This window comes from Ochotona princeps, chromosome 4, assembly GCF_030435755.1.
Source record: "Ochotona princeps isolate mOchPri1 chromosome 4, mOchPri1.hap1, whole genome shotgun sequence".
Taxonomy (NCBI): domain Eukaryota; kingdom Metazoa; phylum Chordata; class Mammalia; order Lagomorpha; family Ochotonidae; genus Ochotona; species Ochotona princeps.
This window is the reverse complement of record NC_080835.1, coordinates 31,007,748-31,035,209: the sequence shown is the minus strand read 5'-3', so window position 1 is coordinate 31,035,209 and position 27,462 is coordinate 31,007,748.

Sequence of the window (27,462 nt, the reverse complement as noted above, 5' to 3'; positions counted from 1 at the left end):
ATGGACTTACAATTGTTTTTGAAGGACTATGCTATTGTAATAATGTAGGGGAGAGAGGAGATTTGAGAAGAGGTGAAGGGGAATCCTACAGCCTACAGATCTGAATCATACAATAAACAAATTAATAAAAAAAAAAAAAAGAACGGGTTCTCCAAGGCAGGGTCCTCAGACAGGAAGACACCAAAAATTAGAGTGACTGTCTCAGTCCTAAGAAATGCCATAAGGAAAACATTTCTCAAAACATGGTCGAAAAAGACCAGTTTGTTCAGGAGAATGACCATCCTTGGAGAAAATAGTTTATTATAACTCATTTATGCATTTAAGAAGCAGAGAACAAAGAGTGTAGGTAACATGCAGAGACAAGCAGACCTAGAGTTCCGATCTACTGAGTCCACTAATACCTTGCAATGGCAGGGGCTGGGCCCTGCCAGCGCTTGGAGCCAGGAAATCAGTTTAAGCTTAACACACAGATGATAGGAACCCAGCTATTTGAACCATTACCTATTGCCTCCGAAGCTACACATTCACAGGAAATTGGAATCAGAAGCAGACTGTGAACCTGGAATTGTGTCTCAATTCTGTTTCTGTTTCCAGTTTATGCTAAAGCTCATCATGGGATACAGCAGGTGATGGCTGGCATACCTGTCTTCCTATAATCCACATAGCTCTATCCCTTATCCACATGGAAGCCATGTATTATATTTCTGGAAAATTTTCTTACATAGTCTCTGTGAATTCCTGCACTTCTATATTTTTTGGAACTTCCCTGGTACTCATAATGGAGAGGTTTTTAATTCTTAGATTTGACTTTCTATAGTATTTTCCCATATTTCTTGCTTTTCTCATTTTTTTCTTTTTCCAAATGTACTTTCTTAGAAATTTCATGATCCTTTCTTATAAACCTTCTATTGGATGGTTTGTTTTGACTGCTTTTAAATTTTTGCTTAATATAAAGGGAACTGGATTCATGTGTCATAGGTACAGTTCTAGGTAAATAACCACACTTCTTTCTTTCTTTTCCTACCTCAAGCACCTTCGTTCCTATATATATTTTAATATTCAATATCAACTACACTATGTCAGAAATTACAGGATTTTTTTTTGAGGGGGACTGCCTTATTTCTCTAACCATAAAAATCTCTGCATTCATTTTGTTGCAAAAGACAGGGTTTCATTTTTCTTTTAGGTCTAGTCGTTTTCCGTCGTGTATATGTACCACATTTTCTTCATCTAGTCATCAGTCAGTCGACATCTGGGTCTTTTATATGTTTTGTCTACTTTCAATAATCAATGAATCTTTCATTTTTTCACTTACTGCTTTTCGCTTTATTTGATGGATGCAAAATCTTAAATATAATTGGTTGATTGCGAGGATATTAAGCTTATTTGTTTGAATGTTATTTTTTCATGTTAGAAGCTTTCCTCAAATGCCTGCTAATTCTCAGCTGTCAATTCATGTCCATGTGTGGAACACTAAGAAGTTAACTCAAAGATTCATGTATTAAGAAGATAGGTGGGGGTCAGTGTTGTGAATCTGACTGCCTGCAAAACTGGTATTGCCAATTCATGTCCCAACTACTCCATTTCTAACCTAGTTCTCTGTTAATGGTCTAGTAAAAGCAGCAGAAGAGGGTCCAGGTGCTTGGGCCCTTACCTCCCGTTATGAGACCAGGATGAAGCTCCTGGCTCATGGATTTGACCTGTCACAATCTGGGCTTATCAGTCACATGGACACTGAAGTAGATCAAAGTGTTTCTCGCTCTCTCTTTCTGCTTCTCTTTCATTCTCTTTCACTCTTAACTCTGTATTTTAAGTAAATACATCTGAGGGAAGGAAAATAATAGCGGCATATACTCTGAATACATTTTGCATGAAGAAGGGAAAAAAGGTTGTATAGTATTTTGCCTGGAAAGTAGATCTTATAGGCAATGGAAAAGAGAGGTCTAATTTTAACCAAAATGTTATAGCCATACCAGGATATCATGAGGGAAAGTAGTAGGATAGAACTTGGTTTTTAGTTTGCATTTTCAATATCAATATAACTGTAGCAAAAGGGTACAAATTGGAAGACAGAAGAATTAATTATATCAGGAGTACTCCAAGTGAGATTGTAAATTTCATTGAGAACCACTGCAGGCAAATATTCCTGAGGAATCTATTTTGTTCTTTGCAAAACGACTTGAGGCTCTTCATTAGCAAACAAGGCTAAAAACAGTGAAACATCAACCCTTAATCCCTCCAAACAAAAAATCCAGCAGATGTAGGGTTACCATTTGAAATCATTAGATCACTTCAAGTCTAAAAGGTTAGTTGAAACTTATTTTGATATTTGAAATAGCCTAACTCAAAACTACCTGCTTCTATATTAAATATAAACTGTTTATAAATTCAGATAAGAATTACAAAAAACATATTTCATTCATAAAACAAATGGCTTTTATAAAAGATTACATTCTCATTATCACATTACTTAGTTCCACTTTATGTTTGGGAGTTCATTTACCAAACACAGGTAATAAAATAATTGTTACCTAACAAAACTAGGCAGTTGTTACCTAATTAGTTTATAAATTTAGGTGTTTCAAAACAAGGTTTTCATGAGGAAAACCTTGGTTGAAAATAGCCCTTGAACAGTTGGAATGGATAATGCTTTATAAGATAGAGTGAATTCAAAGCTTGACACTTCCACTTACTAACCAAGTGTCCTTGGGGAAATGACTTAATATCCTTGAGTCTTAGTGCACACTTATACAGAATAAGAACAATAATAATATAATCTACTTTATGGGATTGCTGTAGATACTTGGATGAAGTTATTATTATTACTTTGAGGATAAAATACTTGTACGCTTACTACTTTAGGTGAGACAGCCTGAGAATATGTCTAGTTGAGCAGACCCGACAGGCACTTCTAAAACCACTGGAAAGCAAAATAAGTTTGTATTAAAGTAATTTATACTGTCCTTACTGGGAATGCAGAAGAACTAAGATATGTTCAATTTGGCATAGGCTTCTTCAGGGGAAAAATTCTGAAGGATGACTCTTGAGTTTTGTCCTCAAAGTACAGAGCTTGAGATAAGAAGTGACTGTAGAACCCATTGAAGTCAGCACCCTTCATGCAGACTGCCTTATTCCTTATCTGGTAGGGCAGTAAACTTAGTACCGCTGCAGAAAACTTGTGCTTTCTTCCATAGGAGTCCTACGAAAGACCAGGTAGCATTGTTTAGTACTTTCGTATTCACGTTTGAAGTTCTAGCAAAGTGAAATAGTCTTTTGGTGATCTTGGTCAAGGATGGAAGATTATGCTCCCACAGTGCCAACTTGCCTCATCTGTGAATAAGGAGTGCACTACATTTAAGGAAAGAATAATCATGAAGTCCTGCAGTGTGAAGCTACTAGCATAAACAAAGATGAGTGTAGCAGTAGCACAGGCTTGAAACCAAAAGCATTTGCTGCGGACTATCCCTTCTCCTCTGAAATCTACTCTGAAATTTTACACCTATTATGTAGATATATAATGTACATTATAAATATATATACTTATATATTATACATATATAAATTATGTATGTTACATATATGTACACATAAAATCAGGCAGTATGTATAGCTTAGAGTTAGAAATATACTATATCTGCTGGTAAAAATTCATGGAAACCAGCAGAACTTAAAACTGAAATCGTGATGCAATAATTGCTGTGGTGAGTCTTTGGAATATCTCAAGTCCTTTGTCCTTACCTATGAGTCCTTAGATACTTTTATTCTGTTATAAACATAACAACACAGAATGGTTGTTGGTTACAAACACTCTCTGTATCCTGGAGAGCAAAATTCTGATTCTACAAGGGTAACGCTCGAACTAATATACCAGCTATCCTTGGAAGCTATTCCACTGCACTGTTATAGCAGTCTTTTCTATATGACATAATGTGTGGCAGAGAAGGTTATCATCATGTGATCATCTGATATCCCATTTGTCTTAAAGTTAGTCTTTATGTGAGGTGTCGGAATAGTGGCACACAGGTTAATGAGTAGATATTAGCTGGTAGATATTATTCCATCAAATGGAGCAACTATGAGGAGGAAAGAGATGTCTCTATGTGGAATATGTTATCTATTTCAGGTAGGATGAATCACTGTCCTTTCTAGAGTAGCATTTTATGTAATCAATGGATAGTTGATTTCCTGGAGGCATGCTATTGTATAGCAAATGCTCAATGTTGGTATCTAATCCTGACAGTTTAATTATGCAGCAATGTGAAAACTGCATCGGCTTTTTTGAGTGAGACATCATGCTGCTGTTGTCTGCATGCATTCTATCCCTGCCGCTTTCCTGCTCAAAATCTCATGGGAATGATGTAGAGGGGTCCAGTGGATTTTGCACACACACAATGGATTTGCAATAAAAATAAGGAACACAGAACCTGGAGAGTACAAGAAAAATCAAGCCTGTTTTTTGGCGGGATAAACAATTGTCTCACCGCTTATATTCAACATAATTATTTATAAAGCCATCTATTTTGTTGTACCTGTTGATAGTTTACTCTTTTTGTTTGTAATAGTACACTACCATTTTTTGGTGTCTCTCCATCCACTGACAGGCATATGGGATATTTCCAGTTTTTGGTTTTCACATATGAAGTTACTATAAAAATGCATGTGCAAGTCCTTGCATGGAATTACATTATTTTTTTTCCTCTTGTACAAAAAACCCTGGAGAGGGGTTGGCACTATGCTTCAATTGACTAATCCTCTGCCTGCAAGTGCCAGCATTACATATGGGAGCTGGATTGTGTCCTGGTTGCTCCACTTCCTGCCCAGTTCCCTGCTTGTTGCTAGGAAAGCAGAGGAGAACTGGCCAAAGCCTTGGGACCCTGCACCCACATGGGAGAACAGGAAGAGGCTCCTGGCTCCTGGCTTCAGACCGGATCAGCTCCAGATGTTGCAGCTACTTGGGGAATGAACCAGCAGAGGAAAGGTTTTTCTCTCAGTCTCTCCTTCTCTCTGTAAAAATCTGTCTTTCCAATAAAAACAAATATTTTTTCTAAAAATTCTGGAGTATGCAATTGTCCAATATGATTAGTAAGTGTGTTAAATATTTAAGACACTGTCAGTTATTTTGTAAGGACTTCTTTACAAGAGTTGTAGTTCTGTCTCATCATCTCCAATGTGTGGTATAGTCAGTCTTTTAAATTTTAGCTATTTTAGTAAATGCGTAATGGTATCTCACTGTAGTTCCAATTTTCATTTCCAAATGACTAATGATATTGGTCATCTTTCCTGTGCTTAGTGCCATTTGTGTGCCATCTTGGCAGATCAAAAACATCTGTTCAAATATTTTCCCATCTTTATTGGTTTGTTTTTAGAGCTAATACGAAGTTTTAGGAGTTACAGCTTTCTTTCATATTTTTGCTGTGTTAGTCAGGCTTTATCCCTCTTAGCTGCCCATTGAGCTTCTGTATGCAACATTCATTATCTACCAGTAATCATGATCGGTCCCTATGGCTCAAGCCCATGCTTGTCATTTTTATCTGGCTTCTATTTTAGTTAAGTTGCTTTTTGGTGCATGTTAGCACTTGGTCCTATATATCCTGTATTTCTAGAGAAAAAATACTGTCCGAAAGAATTTTCTGTAATGATTGATAGTTCAGTGCATTTGATATTATACTATCTTATTTGAAAAATAAGGTCAAGACTGTCTTTATTTCTTTTGTATGTTCATTAAATTAAGTGCGAGGGCATAAACATTTAGAAGGAAACCTGTTTTAAAATTCCAGAAGTTGAGATAAAGCACTTGAAAAGTATGAGTTATTTTAACTGAAATATTTGAGTCTCAATGTGCTAAGAAGTCTCACACTAAATCTACTTTGTAAAATATGTTTTCCTCTCAAAATTATGAGAAATAGTAGAGGCTGATCCCAAAGAAGACAAGATCACCCTGCAATGAATCTCAAGTGAGGGCTTAGTGCGATTCCCAGGAATCGCACTAAGAGGAAGAGGGTCTTCTTTGTCTGTACAGAAGCAGCTGCATCTGGCAGCCCAGAGTATCTCATGAATTCCGATTTTGAATGTTCTCAAAAGATCCAGCAGCGTATCCCCAGCCTTGCTCTTGTCATTGCACTGCTTGTGTTTGTGGCCCTGATTCAAATAGAGGAGACCTTCCACACCTATGCATTTAAATTCTGTTGTAACTTTATCTGCTTGTAAGTAAACCTTCTACCAGCGCTTCAGCATAGAAAGTCTTGAATCCACAAAATATTAAGTTTATTTATATGTTGCCAAGGTCTATTTTTCAATTCATGACCTCTGTTGGTAGCTTCTTAACCTACCTTTAAAGCAAGACAACCAGTTTCACCATATTTGTACATACATTTGCTTCCATACATTTAAAATACTGGAATAATCGAATTAACCAACCACCAGCATTACCACAGTGTCAGGAGGCAAACATCTCAGTAATTGTGATGACACTCAGGCTGTGAGGACTATTCAATACATTTTGCACCAAAAGCTATAACAGGGTTTCCATGCAAGTAACTTCTCTGAGAAGTGATCCCAGGAAGCAGTGTCAGGCAACGGAAGAAGTGCCACAGGAAAGGGAAGGAAGATAATAGGTGTGTTTATGAGCACATTGGATCCCATAGGACATTATGCAGAAACTGTTTCAGTGGCTGTTTATTGGGTATTTGTCATTCCAGGGATGCTCTGTGCCTTTCATACCCAGGACTTCAGTTCACTCAGTGAATGGAAAACATATACTCTTGAGACCAGAGAAAGTACTTAGAGTCCCAAGTGGTAACAGAAAGTGTAGTAAGTGAATGCCAGGGGGCTGTGGTCAGAGTTTTGGCAGCGTGCAATGAAAAACCCCTGTCTTTTGTTCATTCTCCTGCTGCATCTCTATCCATCTCGGTTCTCTTGACAATTTGCAATTGCCAGCAACAAAACACTTTTCTTTCTTCAATGTCACTGCCTGTGCTGTACCTTCTGTCTGGAGTATCCTCCTTTCCCTCTGGAATATCTACTCCACTGCCCTGGTGAATTCCAGCTCTTCTTTCAAATCTCAGTTCAGCTGCCACTTCCTCTTGAATGCATTCCCACTGTCCCTCAGGCAGAGCTGTGTTGTCCTTTAAGCCCACTCAATATACTGCACTTATTTCTGGAATAGTGCTTATTGTGCTGCTGTTAGTGCAGTTGGCTTTCTTGTCTATCTCCTGAAAGGAACTTGAAGCAACTTGAGGAACAGGGTTTCTCTTATTCACTTTTATTTCTTAAGAACATAGGATGTAGCATGGCACCATGTAAATAATAAACGACTGCTAAATGAAAAAAAAAAAAAGACCGAAACTAGCTCTAGCTAGTACTCTAGCTTATGTCTTTTTCTAGTTCTTCTAGCCAGTTAGTTGCAGAGCTGGGAGAAGAACTGATGTATTTTAACACCTTGTCCTGGAGGAGGTGATGTTTTTTCCCTTTAGAAAGTAGAAGGGGGAAATACACAGATCTGAATTCCATGAATACCATACAGAAACAGTATTGTTTCATGTCTATTGGGTATAAAAGACCCTGGGATTGTCCTGCTGATCTGGAGAACTTGGGGCTCCATTGTTTGGGAACCCTTTCGATCCTTTCAAAGGTGCATATTTCATGGTTTTAGTATTGATGTTTCTTTTTATATAATCCCAACAGAACCTCAAAGTGGCTGGTATTACTTACTACCTTTGTCAACGTCCAAAATAATGATCTTTATAGATGCTCATTTGAAATTTCTCATCAAAATTCCAGTTACTGAGTCACCTTATTTTCTTCAATATGACTATTCATTCCTTGATGTCACCCACCAGCTAAGTTAAGTTTTGCACTGGCACAATATTCCGTGTAAGCCCTAGAAGACACACTTCAGAATTCAATAGTGATTTTCTGTTTAGCAGTCCAAATATTTAAATAGAGGGCAAGGGTGGAGATTGGAAGCCTGACAGGCAAAATCTGTTTGTGGTTTGCCATGGAGCTGCAAGTTGACATTCAACTTGGCTCAGTGACTGATGTCCAAGCTCTGGTCATCAGCTTAAAGCTTTAGAAACTTGGCTGGTTCAGAGGCTGACAGATAACACAGAATGTGCATCTACTGCTTTCTATTGATTCATGTATCTCTCCTGTACATTAGAAACTACATGTCATGGCCTTTCATTGTCAAATTCTAAAAGCCAGTTCCTAATCAGAAACAATTTTGGTATGCATGAAATCAGAGAAAAGGGATTTTTTATTCTATGTGATCCAAATGCTTTATGACATCTTGCTGATACCTCTGATCCACTATCCAGTAGATAGCCGGGATGACATTTTAAAAATGCAAATCTGAACATGTCATCGCTCAGCTTAAAACCTTCAGTGGTTTTGAATTGCTCTTGGAATAAAAGGGAAAAAATAGCTTGTTCCATATAGTCTGACAAGTGTTTACCTTATCTTCTCTCCAGCTTCCTGGCTGGCTTGTACTCTCCAAGATCTTATCCTGCAGAGGTTTCTCTGTCTCTCAAGCTTTCCTCTGTCTCCCAGTTTCTCTCTCTCTTAATCTTATAATTTACTTAAAGAATTATTTATTTTTATTGGAAAGGGAGATATATACAGAGAGGAGGAGAGACAGAGAGGAAGATCTTCTGTCCAATGGTTCAATCCCCAAGTTGCTGCAAAGGCTGGAGCTGAGCTAATCCAAAGCCTGGAGGCGGGAGCCTCCTCCAGGTCTCCCACGCAGGTACAGGGTCCCAAGGCTTTGTGCCTTCCTCAACTGCTTTCCCAGGCCACAAGCAGGGAGCTGGATGGGAAATGGGGCTGCTGGGATTAGAACCGGTGCCCATATAGGATCCTGGCGTGTTCAATGTGAAGATTCTAGCCACTAGGCTGTCGCACTGGGCCCTTTACAATCTTTTAAAATAATAGGTAATATTTATTTTCAGATAATTTATGGTTTTTGTTCAGGTGTTTAAAAAAGTTTACTGTGGTGCTAGGAATGCAACAAAACAGACAAGGATATAAAACTCAAGTTGTCTCATGGAGTTTACATTCTAGACTTAAACAAGAGATACACACAACAGAGGCCCACAACCAAGTGCAGATATAACACACTGCATATTTACAAACAGTCATGGACCACATATAAACTTCTCAGTCAATGACAGACTTTATATGTGATGATGGTCTTAGAACAATGGACTACATATTTCCTGTTGTCCAGTGGTATTGTGTGTGTGTATGTGTATGTTTTTACATGAAAGGGAGAGGAAGAGAGCACAATCTTTCATGCACTGGTTCACCTACCAGATGTTTGAAGTGACTAAGGCTGAACTACACCATGCTAAGAACCAGGAGTGCCTTTGGGTCTTTCTGAAGGATGATAGGGGGTCAAATACTTGGGATATCTTCTGCTGCTTTCCGAGGCACAATAACAGTGACCTGAATGGTAAGTGGAGCATCAGGGAATTGAATCAGTACTCACATGTGATACTAGCATTGCAGGCTCTGGCTCAATCTACTACCACAACATTTCCCACTGTAATTATTTCAATGTTGTAGTGCAAACTTTTAGTTATATATTTGTGGAGATACTGAGGTAAACACACCTACTCTACTGCCAGCTGCATACAAGTTGAACATATACAGTGGCCAACAATACATTCTTGATAATAAATTATTATTTTATTATAGGATAGCTATTTGGCATAGTTGGCAAGATACACACATTCTGTATCTGACTACCTTTGTTCAAATCCAGATTTAGTTCCAAATTCCTGCTTCCTGCCAATACAGATCCTATAAAGTAGCATGTAATAACTCAAGTGATTGTGTCTGTGCCTCCAACATGGGAGGCCTAGATTGAAGTTACAGCAGCTGGCTTCAACCTGGTCTGCCTTGGCTGTTGTAAGCATCGGGGGGTGAGCCAGTAGATATCAAGTTCTTTCAGTCTGTCTCAATATCTGTCTCTTAAATAAATATATGTAATGATAAATTTAGCTTAAAAATGTTTTACTCTAAAATAAGTGTTTTATGTGCAACAACCTTATACCTCTCATTTTTATGGTGTCTCTTTCTTTTGATATTGTCTTGTGCTTCTTTTGGAAGTACAATCTGCGACACTAACAAAACCACCTAGTAATATGTTTTTTCAGAACATGTCATGGTTGCTAAGTAATGCATGTAGTATCTTAAAAGAATGGATGCAATGGAGACAATGTGAGTGGCATAAGAGAGAATGGAAAGAAGTTGCTGCTTGATGGACAGAATGTTGGCATGGGTCTCACAGGTAAAATTAAATTTCAACAGACACCTGAAAAAAGAAAATATAACATGTATGGGGAGAAAATTATCCCAACCTCTGAGTTACACATATAAAAAAGATTTATTGATTTTTATTGTAAAGGCATATTTGCAGAGAGAAGAAAAGAAAGAGAAAGATCTTTTGTCTGCTGATTCATTCCCCAAATGATTGCAATGACTGGAATTGAGCTGATTCAAAGCCAATATCCAGGAGATTCCTCATGGTCTAGTATGTGAGTGCCGGGTCCCAGGGCTTTGGATGGTCCTTTCATGCTTCCCCAGGCCGTAATCGGGGAACTGGATGGGAACTGATCAGTGACCATATGGGATGCTGTTGCTTGCAGGTGAAGGATTAGTCAGTGGAGCTGTCACACTGGCCCCCTTTACCTTTTAAGCAGTCACTGTACATTTTACTAGTAGCACTTATATATTTATATGTATTATAACTTCCTTATTGCTGGCCACACCCACACACTTTCAGAAATCGGACCTGATGCAGAACGTACACTTTGTACACATTTATGGAATGGAGAATGAGAACATGAGAAAGAGAGGAAAGAGGGGAGGGGATGCATTAGAGGAAAAGTAGAGGGAGGGAAAAGAAGATAGAAAAACGTAGAAAGAAAGGAAGCAATCTCTAAAACAAAGAGTGCCATGACATGAACAGTTAACCTGTAACCTGCTGGGCCAGCATCTCATCTGGGTGTCAGGTTATATCCCACCTGTTCTACTTCTGATCTAGCTCCCTGCTAATTGTGCTTAGAAGTAGTGGAAGATGGCCCAATCCTTGGGTCTCTGCACCTTGGGTCTCAGCTCTTTGCTCCTGCTTTTGGCCCATCTAGTCTGAGGCTTTGGGGAATGAACAGCATAGATTTCTCTTTCTCTCTGTACATCTGCCTTTCAAATAATAAAATAAATTAAAAAAAATAAACAAGCAAGCCAAGCTTCTTATCATGCACATATTCTGATTTGTACAAACATTGGCATCATCAGTAGTAACCTCTTGTACCCTCACATTTTACCTCATCCTGCCTCAGTGCCCAAGCAGCCTTTCTATTGTCAAACACACTTTTTCCCTTTAAATATGCAAATGAATTCATTTGGGTTTGTGTCAAGACTTATGAGCCTGGAAGAGCGCTTCTGAATCTTAAACGTGACTTCTCATATTTTTACTCTGATTCATTTACTGTTGATTTTATAGTTTAACTCTCTGAAGCCTTCAATTTTCCTTGTACCAAACTCTTGGGGACACCTTATTTCTGTCCTTGTCTCTCCTTGACACGCATCTTTCTAATTTTATTTTGACTTCTCTTACCCATCAACTCGGGCCAATGTGGCAAAATGGGAAACTGTCCAGGCAATTTTTTTTTTCTTGGACAACACAAATTCCTGAGGCAGGAACCCACACCCTGGGCTTCTGGACTCTAATGAATTTATGCCAAGAATAAAATAGAGAGTTTGATTCAAAATAAGGCTTCTCAAAGGGAGTGGCTTTTTATGAAGTGAAATGGGTCAGAATGCAAAATCTCATGCAAGTTCCGGAATCTAAGTAAATCACCCCTTAGCTGTACTTTCCTGTTTCTCTTGCTTGAGTTTGTTTATTCCTGAGTCAGCACACTGATTATGTACAGCTTATTCCTATTTTCATGGATATGGATATATCGAAAGGATGTTAGGCTTACTGAGAGTTTTATGGGAGCTCTTCTGGTTTATATCTTCCCTACTAGTCAACTGGTGTGAGCTAGATTTCATCACTATACCTAGTCTCTTTCCCAATAGGAGATTCTCGGAGGACTTTGTGTCTCTCCTTAGCAGTGCTTTGTGCATTTGCATTTTAGGGCAGAAATTTGAAAGGGTGGCTTAGGTGCCTAAGTTCGCAGCTGGTTCTGAGTTCAGAAATCATATGCTCACTCCTTTAGGGTAGAGATCAACAAAGTTGTTTGTTTGTTTTTTCCCTATCAAGGGTCAAATAGCAAATATTTTAGACTTTGGGGCCAGATGGTCTCCATGACAATTAATGCATTCTGAGATTATACCTCAAAACAACCATAGCTTTAATAAGCAAAGTTGTATTGGCTTTCCAATAAAGCTTTATTCATTAAGACAGGTGGTTAAAAATGTGCAGTGATTTGCTGACCTGTTGTATGTTATGAAAGTGCTCATTGTTGTCCTGGTTGAACTATACATTTTGGGATGATTGGCATCCTATGAGCCAACATATGGGAAGTTGGCTGTACAGCTATTATTATTTATATTTTATATGATATCTTTTTTGTCCCAAGCATGACATCATCTGGTATATTTAACGAAAAATCTATTGTGATTGCCAAGGTTTAGTTCAGAAAAGTGAAGGATGTTCTCACTTGCTGCTCAAAGTGTGGACCGTGGATTAGCAATCTTCATGTCACATAGGAAACATAGGACTTCAGGACCTACCCTGCTGATCCACTGAGTCAGAATTTGTTTGTTAACACAATTCCCAGATGATTCATATTCATATTAAAATTCAAGAAGCAGCCCTCAGAAATGAATGCAGTGTCTCAAAAGCAGCTTCACACTGCAAAACGTAAAATATGGAGGACAGATTTCCAACACCTCTCTAAGACAACTAGGGTAATAGGTTCACTTTTTGTTTAAGGAGATGCTTACAGCGAATTTTCAGCATATGAATAACCATCATTTACATATCTGTGTGCAAATGATTGATTTTCACACCACTCCTTGAAAAGGCTGGCACATTCCTGCTTTTACACTGGCTTTCTCTGTTTCCTTAACCTTGAATGACCTTGCATTCACTAACATCTCTCACTGATTAAACCTATGAATCCACTGGAGCTCAATTCGAGGTAGTACGCCCTTTCCTGAATGCCTATTTTTTCAGTCAACTGATTCTTTGCTGAGCACAAGTTTCTAGACTGCAGTTTCACTGACAGGGCATTCCTGTGTCATGATTGTCCTTGAATACCTCAGGGTTTGCAACATCTTTTGCTTGAGCATGATTGAGTTGTAAACATAATATGTTGATGCCCATATAGCAGAATGCTGGATCCACTTACATGTACCAAAGAAAACAAACAAATAAGCAAATGAATAAAACTAGAGGCCCTTCTGTGTTTGGGATGATGGAAATTGTATTACAAAGTAAGCAACGTGCATGTCAATGCTAGTTAAAATAAATAGGACCACAAGTATTAGGAATGAACCTGAACCCCAGGAGCTTCAAAAATAGCAGATAGCACAGCAGAAAGGAATTACTTATGGACCTAAGAGGATATAGGTTGATCTTATCTGATACAGGATCTGTGCAGAAGCTCATATTTTTTAGCATCTGATTTATTATATAAAATGTCAGCGGTCAGAGACTGATTCTTATAGGAAGCCTAGCCTCTGTACATTTAGCCTTGCCTCTGTTCATTTCTCTATCATGAGTCTTACTGTTGATGAATAAACCAGACTTGATTCATCAGTTGAGTGACTCTTGGTATCTTCATTATAAAAAGCATTGTGCCTATGTGACTATATAAAGAACACATAAGAAATACTTAATGTGGTCCTTGATCTTTCAGTTCATTTGAAGAGGTAAATCAAGACTTGTTTCTACAGTTAAATTACAAAATTCCATAGCAACTTGGCTACAAAAATTTGTGGCCACGTGGCCTGTACTGCCTATTCGTGTACAGCCATTAGGTACTGTGGTACTTAATTGGTGAGATTACTGCACGTGGGATAGTCAGAGAAGGCTGAGGCTGTGAATTTAGAGTAGGCAGTCAACAAAGGGAACTTTCTGGACCTATCTGCAGGGAAGGATTGTGCTACTCAAATGTGACCCAGCCTGTCCCCTGTTATCTACCCCCACTTTTCCTTTTCACAGTAGTGGGTGGGCAAGAGAAAATCTATTGTACTTCCCAGGAAGTTGCATTGCACCTCTGCCTGGGATTGTTTTATTAGTTTTCCTTCTTTACTCCCATTACCTAAAAAATATGGTTGCCTGGCAGTCTGACTTGCTTGACAATGTGGTGGAAAATCCCTGCCCCCCTCTCATACCCCTCCCCATCAGAATACAGTTCATTCATTTGGTGCCAAGTTGTCTGTCTTGTGGACTCCCTAAGGAGGCGATGGAGTCAGTGGCACAGCAGCCTGGGCCTACCTGAAAGTGAATGTGAATTTGAGCTGCAGGAAAAGAGCAAGGAGCTGCATATGCCGCATCATCTGTTCCTGCTTATTTTTTCCCTCTGCTGCCATGAGACCTGTTCGCAGCTCTGGCAGAGACAGCAGCTAAGGTTGACTCCCAACTTTAGGAGAAAATATTTATCAACTTACAGATAGAATATTTTTTCAAATTACCATAGTCTTATTTGTAGCCAGCAGACATTTATTAGGTATTGATTTATGCCAAACCCTGTGTCAGATGCTCAGGATATGACACTGAATAAGAACCAGTTCCTATTTTTAGAGATTTGTTATATATTCAGGAAATAGCAAAGCTAAACCAAGTAAGTAGAATATATATATGGCTACAGTGCAACATGAAAGACTTCCAGTTACACTGACGTCTGAGCAGAATCTTGAGAGAAAATAGAAGATGCCAGTGGAGCTGGGTGGGGATGGAGGGGCCACAGTGATACCATAACAAGATAAACATGTACATGGGCAGAAGTCAGGATCAGAAGAGGTCACAATGTATCTGTAGGATTAATTGTTTGGTATGGCCTGAGAAATGACTGTAGTTGATGGGAAGAGGCAGACTTGGCAAATAAAAGAGAAATAAGGAGATACCTTGAACACGGGGGGAAGTTTCAGATGTGGTACCAAAGGTATTGAAGAAGGTATTGGATAAGATATTGCACATTTAAAAACATCATTTGGAATATAGCGTAGAGACCAGGTGTAGAGGAGTAAGAGGTGTAGAGAATATTAGGTATAAGAGGAAGGTTTAGGAAAAAGATTTGCAAATTCTAGAGTAGCTTGTGGCAAAATGGTCTACCCTCAACACCACTGAATGGTAGTGCATTGAATAGAAAGATCCTTGTAGACTGAGTTAGGAAGGTTTACTACAGATAGTGTTTCAAGGTAGGAATATGATCATATTTTTTGTTAGAGATTGCCACATAGAGATTTATTTGGTGAGAGAGAAGACTAGGGAAGATGAGTGAATAATAAAAGTAGAATCTCTTGTAACTGAATATGGCAGGGAGTGGATAGACTCAGGACATGCTAAGGGAATGAAACTGACCGCATTTAACGAATGATGGGAAAGGAAGGGCGGCTGTAGGAGGATATTGTCATTTTCTCTTGCAAATGACAGAAACCAAAACTCTAGCTGACTTACACATATAGGACTTTTTGACTCAAGTTATTGGGAAATATCCAGATGTAACTTCACTCAGACATCAGGTAGTATTCTCAAGGACCATTTTCCCACTGTTTTATTCTGGTTAAGCTCCATCTTTAGCCTCCGCGTCATGCCCTGAGGAACCACAGGCCAACCTTTTCTCAGCACCCAGTTTCACTCATGAGATTTCACTCATATGCTTGGTGAAATGACAATGAACTACGCCTCGGGGTAACTTAGATAACAGTCTTTTGAAAACATCATTGTGATTTGTAGAATATAAAAATCTGATGTGTCCTAGATCAGGCCATTCATACTTCTCTCAGAAACTGAGTTGCCCCAAAGTGCTTGAGCTGACAGTGGAAACATTTCCAACTGGTCATCAGAATGAGAAGTAAAGCTGCTTGCCAGATATTCTCCTAATATGATATCTGATTTATATTGGTTTGATAGCTATGTGTATAACAGCTCCATTAATTATGACTGATGTATAATTATAAAGTTTACCATATAGGCATATATTTCTGAGTTTTTTAAATGTTTAAAGAAACTTATTAATACATTCGATTCATAGAGTCACTTCAAATACATGATTATTATAACACAATTCTCATTTGAATGTGATAATACAAAGAGAATAGAGTCAATGTAATATACATAAACAATATTAAGAATGAAATGATGTCATAAAATGAAATGCAATAATAAAAGAATATAAAATTATTTTTCTTCTTTCCCTTCCTCCCTTCATTTCTTTTCTTGCCCTATTTTTGACGTTTTTTAAATTTACATTTTAGTCAAAGGTTCCACAAAACAAAGTGTTCAATAATTAAAAATTAAAAAGACCACAGTTTAGCAGAACTATAGGCAAGGACTATAAACAAAATAGCATAAAAATATGTCCACTTCATTCATATATAATGCATTCTAGAACAATCACAGGTCAACATAATAGTAGTAATATACCATTCTTAGCCATTGGTTTGTCAAAAATATAAAAAAATTGATAATAGTTATGGTGATGCTAATATACAGATATTTATTTTCTTTTTTGCTTTGGTTTTTATTTTATTTTATTTTTAAAGATTTATTTATTTCTATTGGAAAGGCAACAGATAGCTGGAGCGACAGAAAGGAAGATCTTCCATCTGATGGTTCACTCCCCAGGTGGCCACAATGGCTGAAGCTGAGTCAGTCCAAAGCCAGGATCCAAGAGCTTCTTCCGGGTCTCCCACATGAGTGCAGGGTCCCAAGGCTTTGGGCAGTCCTCAACTGCTTTCCCAGGCAACAAGCAGGGAGCTGGATGGAAAGTGGAGCTACCGGGATTAGAACCGGTGCCCATATAGGATTCTGGAGTGTTCAAAGCAAGGACTTTAGCTGCTAGGCTATTGCACTGGTTCCTGGTTTTTAACTTATGTTTTGCTTTATCAGTTTTGTGGAGAACATGCAATGTTTGTTTGTGATTGGTTTATTTCACTCAACCTTATGTCATTTAGTTGAAATCAATTAGATGTAAATGATAGAATTTCATTCTTTTTAATAGCTGAATAGTATTCAGTTCTCTCTTTATGTGTATATATATATATATACACACACATACACATGCACTATATATTTGGTGGATATATGAACGGATAAATAAGATGAGATATATATATATATTCATCTAAAGAGGGCATTTGGATTGATTTAATTTTTGCTATTTTGAATAGTGCTATAATAAATATGAGGATGTATCTCTTTTTGATACAATGTGTTCATGTCTCTTGGGCTCCTGGGCATATACTTAGTACTGGGATGACAGGGTCATATGTCAAGTTTACTTCTAGTTATTTATTTTTTATTTAAAAGAAATCTCTTTACTGCTTTGCTCAGTAGCTGGACTTGTTTACATTTTTACTAACAGTATAAAATAGGTACTTTTTGTCCATGTTCTCACCAGCATTAGTTTCTGAAATCTGGATAGTAGCCATTCTGAAAGGGTTAGCTGATATCTCATTGTGGTTTTTGAGCTTACCTTGATGACTGTTAATTTTGGGCATTTTTAGATTTATTTGTTGGCCATTTACATTTGGCTTGTGATTCTAAAGGATGAGAATTGAAAGACTAAGAGGCCATCAATTATGTGTTCTGCGCATTCTTCCTACCATTCTGTCTTGAAAAACAAATCATTTGTGCTAGAGAAGAAGAGACAAAAGAGAGAGTTCCCACTCCCATGCTTCATTTTCTAATGCCAAGCTGCTTGGGCTAGGTTGAGGCTGAAACTTGGAGTTAGACATTCAATCTCATGTGGGTAACAAATGCCTTATCATTGTTGCGTTCTATAACCTTCGTTGGTAAGAAGCAGGCTCGAGAACTGAACGGAGAATTGAATTTGGGTAATTAGAACTGGAACATGTCATCCTAACCAGCATCTTAACAATTAGTCCATACAGTTGTCCCTCTGTTCAATTCTTTAACAAGTAGACTCCAATTCATTCTTCAAATGCTATGTTGCAATACAGCAAGCAATGACATGAAGTTGCTTCTGTTTAAGAACAACTGATCCCTAGTAAAGGCATACTGCATTGCAAGTCTTTTCACACATCTGTCTTAACCATTGAAATTTAAGCTCTTTTTTGAGAGCACGAAGTGAGTCTTACAAACATTCACGACAAATAAGTCTAATATTACATACACGAATGTGGGTACAATACTAACATGTCTTTTACATAGAAGCAAATCTTTTGAAACATATAATCCCGAATAGGATACTATGTGATAGATTTACAAATGTCTCTATAGCAGATCGGAATAGGCCACCTACCTAGATGTTTGTTTAACTCAGGAATTTCTAAGGGCAAAATTATTCATTATTGATGACTGAATCTGCTCAGCTGTAACAAAAAAGTAAACACACTTGCTGTATACAACAGGATCATTTCTCATACTTTTAGAGATAAAGAAGTTCAATTCAAAGTGTTAGGGCATTTGGTATTTGTGAGAGCTAAATGGTGGTTTGTAGGAATTACTTTCCATCTGCCCTCACAGATTAGGGAGGGCAAGGCCTCTCTCTGGGGGCTTTTTCACAAAAGAACCCCATTCATGAGAAGCGCCTCCTCATGACCTCACGGCTTAATATCATCGTGTTGGGCATTAACATTTCAGCATTTGAGTTTTTGGAGTACACAATCACCCAGTCTTTAGCAATAATTGAGTATAACATGTACTTCTTTCCCCAATTTCTGTAAGTTCCGATTTTTATGTCCAGTGTTTCTATTTCCTCCATACTGTGTTTTTAAAGGTGATTATTTTGTTTAGGGCTTACATTTGACTTCAGACAGTTAAAGTATAAATATTGCACAAACTGATGAAGTTTTATTATAAAAAATCTTAAAACTGTATTATTTCAGTTTTATAAACAGCAAATCTTTTGTAGAACATTCAGAAAGCATAAACACTTTGTAAACATATAATTTCCTCGTTATCAATTTCTCTATCTCCTGGTCTGTATTACAAGTATTAATATATTGCTGTATTATTCCATAATTCTTTGTTACATCCATAACTCATTTGGTTTTCTTTAAATATAAAATTATTGAATACCTACTATTTGCCAGATTATGTTCACATACTGGTATAATACAGCTGTAAACTTAAAAAGCAAGGTGCTCTTTTGGAGCTGACATTTTCATAGCTAGAAGTAGAAAAGGGGGATAAGAAAGAAAGGAAACAAAAAAGGAATTCAGGTAAGTCTGCTCAGAGATGCGGGTGTTTGAATCTCCCAGCCATGTGGAAGAATTCTTGCCAGACCAGGCTTCCTGCTGGGCTTCTACCTCTCCTTCCACTGCTGCCCGGCAGTGGGCAAATCCTGAGCTTGCAGGTGGCCAGAGTGACAATAGAGCTGGGCTTCACCCACTGGCTGCCTGTCAGTGAGCTATGGGGTTTGGGGGATCTAGAATTACTGACTAAGGACATCCATGGATAAGGACACAGTACATGTAGGTGAGGAATGAATCCTTATAGACACTCAATGACAGCGTCACTGTACTTGCAGGTAAGCAAGGGAACTGAGACCTGGTGGTTTGGAGGAGAGAGACTGGAAGATCAGTATGGGTCAGACTCATCTATCAGCCTGCATGGGAATCTGGAATTGGGTTTGTTAGCATGGAACATTGCTGACAACCTCATGCCAGTCCATGCGAAAGCCAAGGCTAGGGCCTGTCTAGCATGACTAGATTCCAGAATCTGAATGAATATTGGAACAGGGGACAGGTCACATTTGGCAGGGCCATGACACTAACCAGCATGTGGGAGAACCAAGATTGGGGGTAGATTCTGTGGGGGATATGTTTGCCATGCCCTGTGGAAATACAAGTCTCACTAGTTAGCTCAAGAGTTGGGTTGGTGATGGGCTAAGCTAGATGTAATCATGGAACTTGCCAACACTCACGGGTACAGGGACCAAAAATAGTCTGGGCAGGTCCAGGTTATAGCACCAGCATGTGCACCCTAAAACAGGATGTGTGGTGGGCCAGGTCACAACATTCATCAACTCATACTAGGCCAAGATGGAGGAACAGACTGTACTGGACAAAGGCCTAACATCCACTGGCATGCATGAGATCTGGGTCTCAGAGTAACCCAAGTGGGGAAACCTGGAAAACTCTCCTAGTGGGTTGTAGCTCCCACTGGTGGGCACATGGTCCAGGCCTGGGAGTCAGGCAGGCTGGGCAAGGTATCTCCAACTGTTGGCTAATGTGTGGGTTGGTTTTGGAAGGGTGTGGACTGGGAAGGGCCGAGCAAACCTTAGCTAGCCAGCAAGTGCAGAAACCAGGCTGGAACATAGGTCATACTGGGCTACAGGCTATCACACCTACCAGTTTTCATGAGCTAGGGATGGGAGCAGACTGAGCAGGGCCAGGTTCCAGTACCCACCAGTGAGATTTGGCACTGGGGCAGACCTGATCAGGCCAGGCCAGGCTACAGCCTATAAGGCAAAGGACAAGACAGGTGAGAGGCTATGCCAAGCTGGGACACAGCAACCACTGGCTCGTGCTTAATCTGTGGCTGGGAACAGGTCTGAGTGGGAAGCAAATGGGATGCCCTGGCTGGGTTGTGGTTCCCACTGATGAGTGTGAAGGCCAGATTAAGGGCTGCTATCTAGTTTGAACATGACTACAGTGTCCCTTGGCACAAGTGTAGGTTGGGCCTGGGGTGCAACAGGATGGGCTAGACTCCAGCACTCACTTGTGCTTGTGACAAACAAGGTAGGTGTGGGATGGGCTAGGCTAGGTCTCTGCCCCTACTGAGCTATGTGTGAGCTATGTGTTTGGGTGTGACCAGATTTGGCTAGGCTGAAATACCCAACAGTAAAAATTGGAATGGGTGAAGGCCAGTCAGGAAAGGCTATTGTTCCTGCCAGGACAGGAGATGGACTAAGTAGGCGGGCCCATGGACCCACTGGTCTACACAAGATCTGGCATTGGGAAAAGTTCTGTTGGAGGAGCTTGGGAAACTCCTCTGTCAGGACACATTCTCTGCAGGTGAGCACAAGAACCCTGATAAGGAGCAGCCCAGACCAGGCCAGAGAACTGAACCCACCAGCATATATTTAGCACAGGTCAGGGGCGAACCAAGATTGACCAGTTCACATCTCCCACTGATGAATTTGAGTGCCAGAGTGGAGTGTGGGTCAGGCTGTGTTGGGTCACAGCACAATCCAATTCATGTGAGGGCCAGCACTGGGGATCTGCTAGGCCGGGTAGGCAGTAGTCCCTACCAGTGTGAGTTGGAATTGGGAGTGGTCCAGGTCAGGCCAGGCTATAGCACCCACTGGCAAATGCCAAGATGTAGGCCATGCCAGACTGGGCCACAGCACCCAACAAACACATGTGAGACCCGGGGGTGGGGAGGAGGGAGGAAGGAGAAGGGAGAAAAGCCAGTTGGGGGAATGTGGAGGGCTCCTCTACTGGACCACTACTCCCACTGGAGAATGTGAATTGGGATGGGGGCATAACAGTTGGGTAGGGCTACAACACCTGTTGGCCTCATGTGGACTGGATCAGGGGAAAGTCAGACTGGAATGACTGTTCCTGCTATCATGCATAATTCAGAGTGCATTCATAAATCAGAGTGAGGGTGGGTTGGCTGGGCTTTGCCACAGCATCAGCTGACAGATGCTGGCGCGGGGGCAAATTATCAAGCTAAACTGCAGAACCACCTGGAGAGTGCAAGATTTGGGAGTGGGTCCAGTAACGAAACAGTGGGCACCTCCCTCTTGGGTTGTCACTCTGACTGGTGAGCACAAGAACCAGGATTTGGGCAGGCAAGACCATACAGGGAGGTGCACCTGCGGGCAGGTGTGTGGGCTGGATAGTGGGGTTGGTTGGGTTGAATTAGGCTTCAATGCCTATTGACATGTATGCGAGCTGAGTGGAATGTGGGGCAGACTGGACAAGTCTGCTGTACATACTGGCAAGGATGGGAACCAGGGCAGGGGCGGTCTTGGTGGGTCACTCTAACTAGGCTGCAACTCCAACTAGTTTGTCTATGAAGGCCGAGTTTGTGCTGGGTAGGATTTAAATAGGCTGTAACATTCACTGGTTTGTGTAAAAGATAGGGCTGGAGGCAGAACTGACCCAGAAACTGTAGCCATCAGCATGTGCATAAGCCAATTGGGGCGACGAACTATACTGGACCCTCTATTGGCAAGCACACACAAGAATTGGGTCTGGAATCCGTTCAGATGAAATTTCTCTGAGGATCCCCCAACTGAATTGCTGGACTCAGGACCCCAACCATGGAGAGAATTGCAGGTTCCATGGTCCGTTCATGGAGTTCTTAGGTCAGAGCTGGACCTCCTCGGTGACTTGGATGGAGCAGTGGACAGCATATCCAGGTGCAAACGGAGGCTGTGGCAGTACATTTGAGCCTGTAGAGGATACCTGGTACCATAGTAGACAGAGGACAGAACAAATCAATCAAGTATGCCAGCCATGTTTTGGCAATGAGTCTCCTAGGTAAATGGAGACTCTAAGGTGGATTATGTCAATCTGTGGATTCTGGAGAGATTTCATTGTGCTTGGAGTGGCAAGATTGGCAGTAATTTGGAACTGTTGAACTATCAAAACTTCATAAGCAGGATCCTCAGAGCATGGTTCAAGTGGATGACAGGGCTGGAAACAGAACTGACACAGCAATTGAAACGATCAGCATGTGCATAAGCTGATTGGGGCGATGGATGGTGCTGGACCCTGTACTGGCAAATTCACACAACAATCAGGTTTGGGATCATCTCAGATGAAGTTTCTTTGGAGATCCCTCCAACTGAACTGCTGATCTCAGAACTCCAACCATGAAGAGACTATGTCAGTCAGTGAATTCTGAATAGGTTTTATCGTGATTGGAATGGCAAGATTGGCAGCAATTCAAACCTGTTAAACTATCAAAACTGCTTGAACAGGACCCTTGCTGCATGCCTCACATTGGGGACCTGGGATGGGTGGGAGACTGGGTGGGGCTTTTCCCTTTGTTTCTCCCCTGACCGCAGAAACAGGGGGAAAATGATACTAATGTGGAAACAATGGTATTACCCACTTTCCTGTAGTCCTTGACCCTTTGCACCCTAATCAACTAAGTAAGATCATTAAAAAAATAAATTAAGAAAAAAACAATGTTAGGATGAAGAGGTTGATAAGATGCCTGAAAAAGGAATGGAAAAAATAATCATAGAATTACTCAAATACACACAGGCACAAATTATTCAGATAAAGAAATCCATGAATGATGTAAGTGACATATTCTGTAAAAAGGTTGAAATTTTAAAGAGAAATCAAATGGAATCATTAGACATAACAAATTCAAAATGCTGAGTAGAAAACATAGTGGAAATCCTCAACAATCACTTGGTGAGGCAGAGGAAAGAATGCCCAAGCTAGAAGATAAATCCTTGGCAATATTTTGGGTATGATAAAGAAAAAAGAAAAGATTAGAAAAACTCAATGTCCAAGACTCATACGATACTATCAAGTAACTGAATATAAATGTCTTAGGAGTTTCTGAAGGAACACAAAGAAGCAATGTATTAGAGAGCCTATTCAATAAAATAATAATAGAAAAATGTCCTAGCATGGAGAAAGGCACATCTAAGTACAGAAACATAAAGAACTGCTAGTAGGTATGACCAGAAATGAGCTTAGTAATGCTATACTAGAATTAAACTTTCAACACAAAGTGTTTAAAAAAAGAAAATATTGTAAAATGTGCATGAGATAAATGACAGATTATTTTCCAGGATCTTCAATCAAATTTACAACTGATTTCTCACTGGAAACCCTGTAGACTAGAAGCGATGGAAAGAAATAGTTTCAGTGTGAAAAATGAAGCTTCTGATTCAGAGTACTCTAGATTAAAAGTCTCTTGTTTATTTATTTATTTAGTTAGTTTTAAAGATTTATTTATTTTTGTTGGAAAGGCAGATATAGAGAGAGGAGGAGAGACAGAGAGGAAGATCATCTTCCATTCGATGATTCACTCCCCAAGTGGTCGCAACAGCTGGTGTTGCGCTGATCCGAAGCCGGAGCCAGGAACCTCTTCCAGGTCTCCCACACGGGTGCAGGATCCCAGGGCTTTGGGCCATCCCTGACTACTTTCCCAGGCTACAAGCAGGGAGCTGGATGGGAAGCGGGGCTGCCGGGATTAGAACCGGCGTCCATATGGGATGCTGGTGCATTCAAGGGGAGAATTTCAGCCACTAGGCCACCATGTTAGGCCAAAAGTCTCTTACTTATAAGTGAAACTGAAATACAGATCTTCTAAAACAAAACAAAAGAAACAAAACAATCAACAAATTTGCCACCACCTGTCCAGCCTGACAAGTAATGCTGAAAGATGTGCTATATACAGAAACAGAATGATAAGAGCCATATTAAAAAAAAGCAAAGGTAGAAACTCTCATGGCAAAAGTATAAAACAAAATAAAAGCAATTAATGATAATATGTATAGAGTAATGGTGGCTTCAAATTGTCATCTTTCAATAACAAGCAAGAATGCAAATTGTTCTAAATTCTCCTATCAAAAGATACAGACTAATTTAATAAATTTAAAAAAATACCCATTTAACAGCCAAAGATACACAGAGACTGAAAGTTGAAAAGATGGAAAAATATTTCATGCAAATGAAAAAGAAAAATGAGCAGGTGTAGTCAATCTAATATTAGACAAAATAAATTTTAACACAAGAACAGTTAGATTATGAAAACATTACATAAAGATTAAAAGATTAAAAGATCAATTCAACAAAAATGACTGCAGTAAATATCTATGCACCTGGTGCTAGGGCATCTCACTATTTAAAGCAACTGCTTGGGCCAATGCAGTGGCTCAACAGGTGAATCCTCCACCTATTAGTGCTGCCATCCCATAGCACTGCTGGTTCATGTCCCAGATGCTTCACTTCTGGTCCACCTCTTTGCTTACAAACTGGGAAAGCAGCAGAGGATGGTTCAAGTCTTTGAGCCCTTTCACCCATGTGAGAAATCTGGAAGAAGCTGCTAGCTTTAGATAAGCCAGATCAACTTAACTTTGCCATTGCCGCCATTTGGAGAGTAAACCAGAGGATGGAAGATTTCTTTCTTTCTTACACACTCTCTTCCCATTCTCTTTCCTTTCGTCTCTTTGTAAATCTGCCTTCCAAGCGGAAAAAATCTTAGAACAAGGTTAGTTGACCTAAACAAAGACATAGACTTCGAACCAGTAATAATGGGAGACTTCAAGAGCCTACTTTATCAGCCTACTTTTGAAAGAATGCATTCTCTGCTCTTTTTCTTTCACACAGGAGGTCTGTTACTTCTATTTGGATTTCTTATAGAAATATTCTAATGATCCAATTGCAACTGCAGCTGCAATAAAGACTATATCCTGAACTTTCTGATAGAATAATTTCCAAAACCAGTACGTACACATTAATTATAAAGGGTAACCCCACATTAATAAGATAGCACTCAATGTATTGTAAGAATTAGAGACTACTGAAAATAAGAGCATTTGTTCTTTTATTAAAAGTATTTGTTCAGCAGATGTTGTGGTTGAAACTCTTATAAGCACTGGACATGTACATATACAGAAACAAAATTTACAGTGGTCAAAGTTTTGGGGGAAAGAATACCACTGTAACATAGCAGATAAAGCCATCTGTGATACATTCATCCTTTATGGGTGCCAGTTAAAATCCAGATCCTTGCTAATGGACTGGGAAAGCAGCTGAAGATCACTCAAATCCTCGGGGACCTATTACCAATATGGGAGACTTGACTGCAGTTTGGAACTATTGGCTTTGTCCTGGCATGGTCATGGCTACTGTGGCCATGCGGGAAATGAGTTTGTAAATGTAAACACACATGTTCTCTCTCTCTCACTGCAATCTTTTCAAGTAAATAAATCAATCATTAAATAAAAAAAGATTTACCTGAAAGCTTCCCGAATCATCTGTAATTTGTTTTGGTTACCTGCTTTGAGTCAAAATATTATGAAGTTTTCTGTAGGAGGGGTCTATGAGAACGAGAACAACAAAAATTGGTAGTATATTATTATTAGAGTGCCAAGCAGGATAGGTTTTAATCCAGTTCAACTAGGTCACTCCAGATAGAGCCTTTATGTTTGTGAAGGACCTTAATCCTCCCATATAATTTCCTCTAATGTGCCACTTCACACTCAGTGCTTTTTTTTTCCTTTTCCCTGACTCCTTAAGCCTCATCAGAGGCTGCTGAGCAATCTTTCTGAACACAAGAAAGAAGATCATTACCGTCATTATGCTGTTACCCTTGAAGAAAGCATGGAAAGAGGCTGACAGAAAATGCATAATTTAAGAAAACACAGAAGCTTGAGGTTGGATAATAGCCTCTTGATTCTCCAAACTGCCACTAAATCTAATTGAGTCTAAATCTATGTGTGTAGACACACATACTCCCCCTTTCTCCCTCTTTCTCTCTCACACACGCACACACACACACGTGTTTATAATGGGATTGTTTTGACATTTTCCATCAGATTGTAAACTTCCTGACAGTAGGAATTACTTCAGTTTGTTCACAGTGTATGTGTAAGTGTTTGCACATTGCCTGACACAGAAATTGCTTCACAAATATCAGATAAACTATTTTTAACCGTATTATCATGTATTTCCTTTATTTTTCTGATTGTTGCAGTTTTTGTATTGCCCTGATTTCATTTCCTTCATCTCTCTCCCACATCTTCATTATTGTTCACAGTTTTATTGAATGTTTATGTTACTAAACAATTAGTTTTTTGATATTATTTCCAGTGAATTATTTTTGCTACTGTGTCTCTTTTTGGGATTAGGGGAAGTTCACTCTTTAGTCTTCCTACTTACACTTTATTTCCCAGGCGATTTTTTTTTTTTTACAATATATGTAATTTATTTCGAAGGTAGAGTAACAAAAAGAAGTGGAGAGACAGAGCAATTAAGAGATCTTCCATCTGCCGCTTTATTTCCCATGCTAATGGCCTGGGAAAGCAGCTGACTACTGGCTTTGTCCTGGCACAGCCATGGCTGTTGTGGCCATCTGGGGAGTTAGCCATATGACACAAGCTCTCTCTCCCTGTGTCTCTCTCTTTCTCACTGTAACTCTTGCAAGTAAATAAATGTGGCTGTGATGGTCAGGATCAGGTCAGGTTGAATGCGAAAGCTAGGAATGTGGGTAAAGGGGGTCCAAGAAATCGAGCTAGCTTAACTGCCCTCCCAGACACAGAGTTCTAGATCAGAACAAGAGCAACTTGCACTTAAACCAGAACTGTTATATCGGATATTGGTATTGCAGGACGCAGC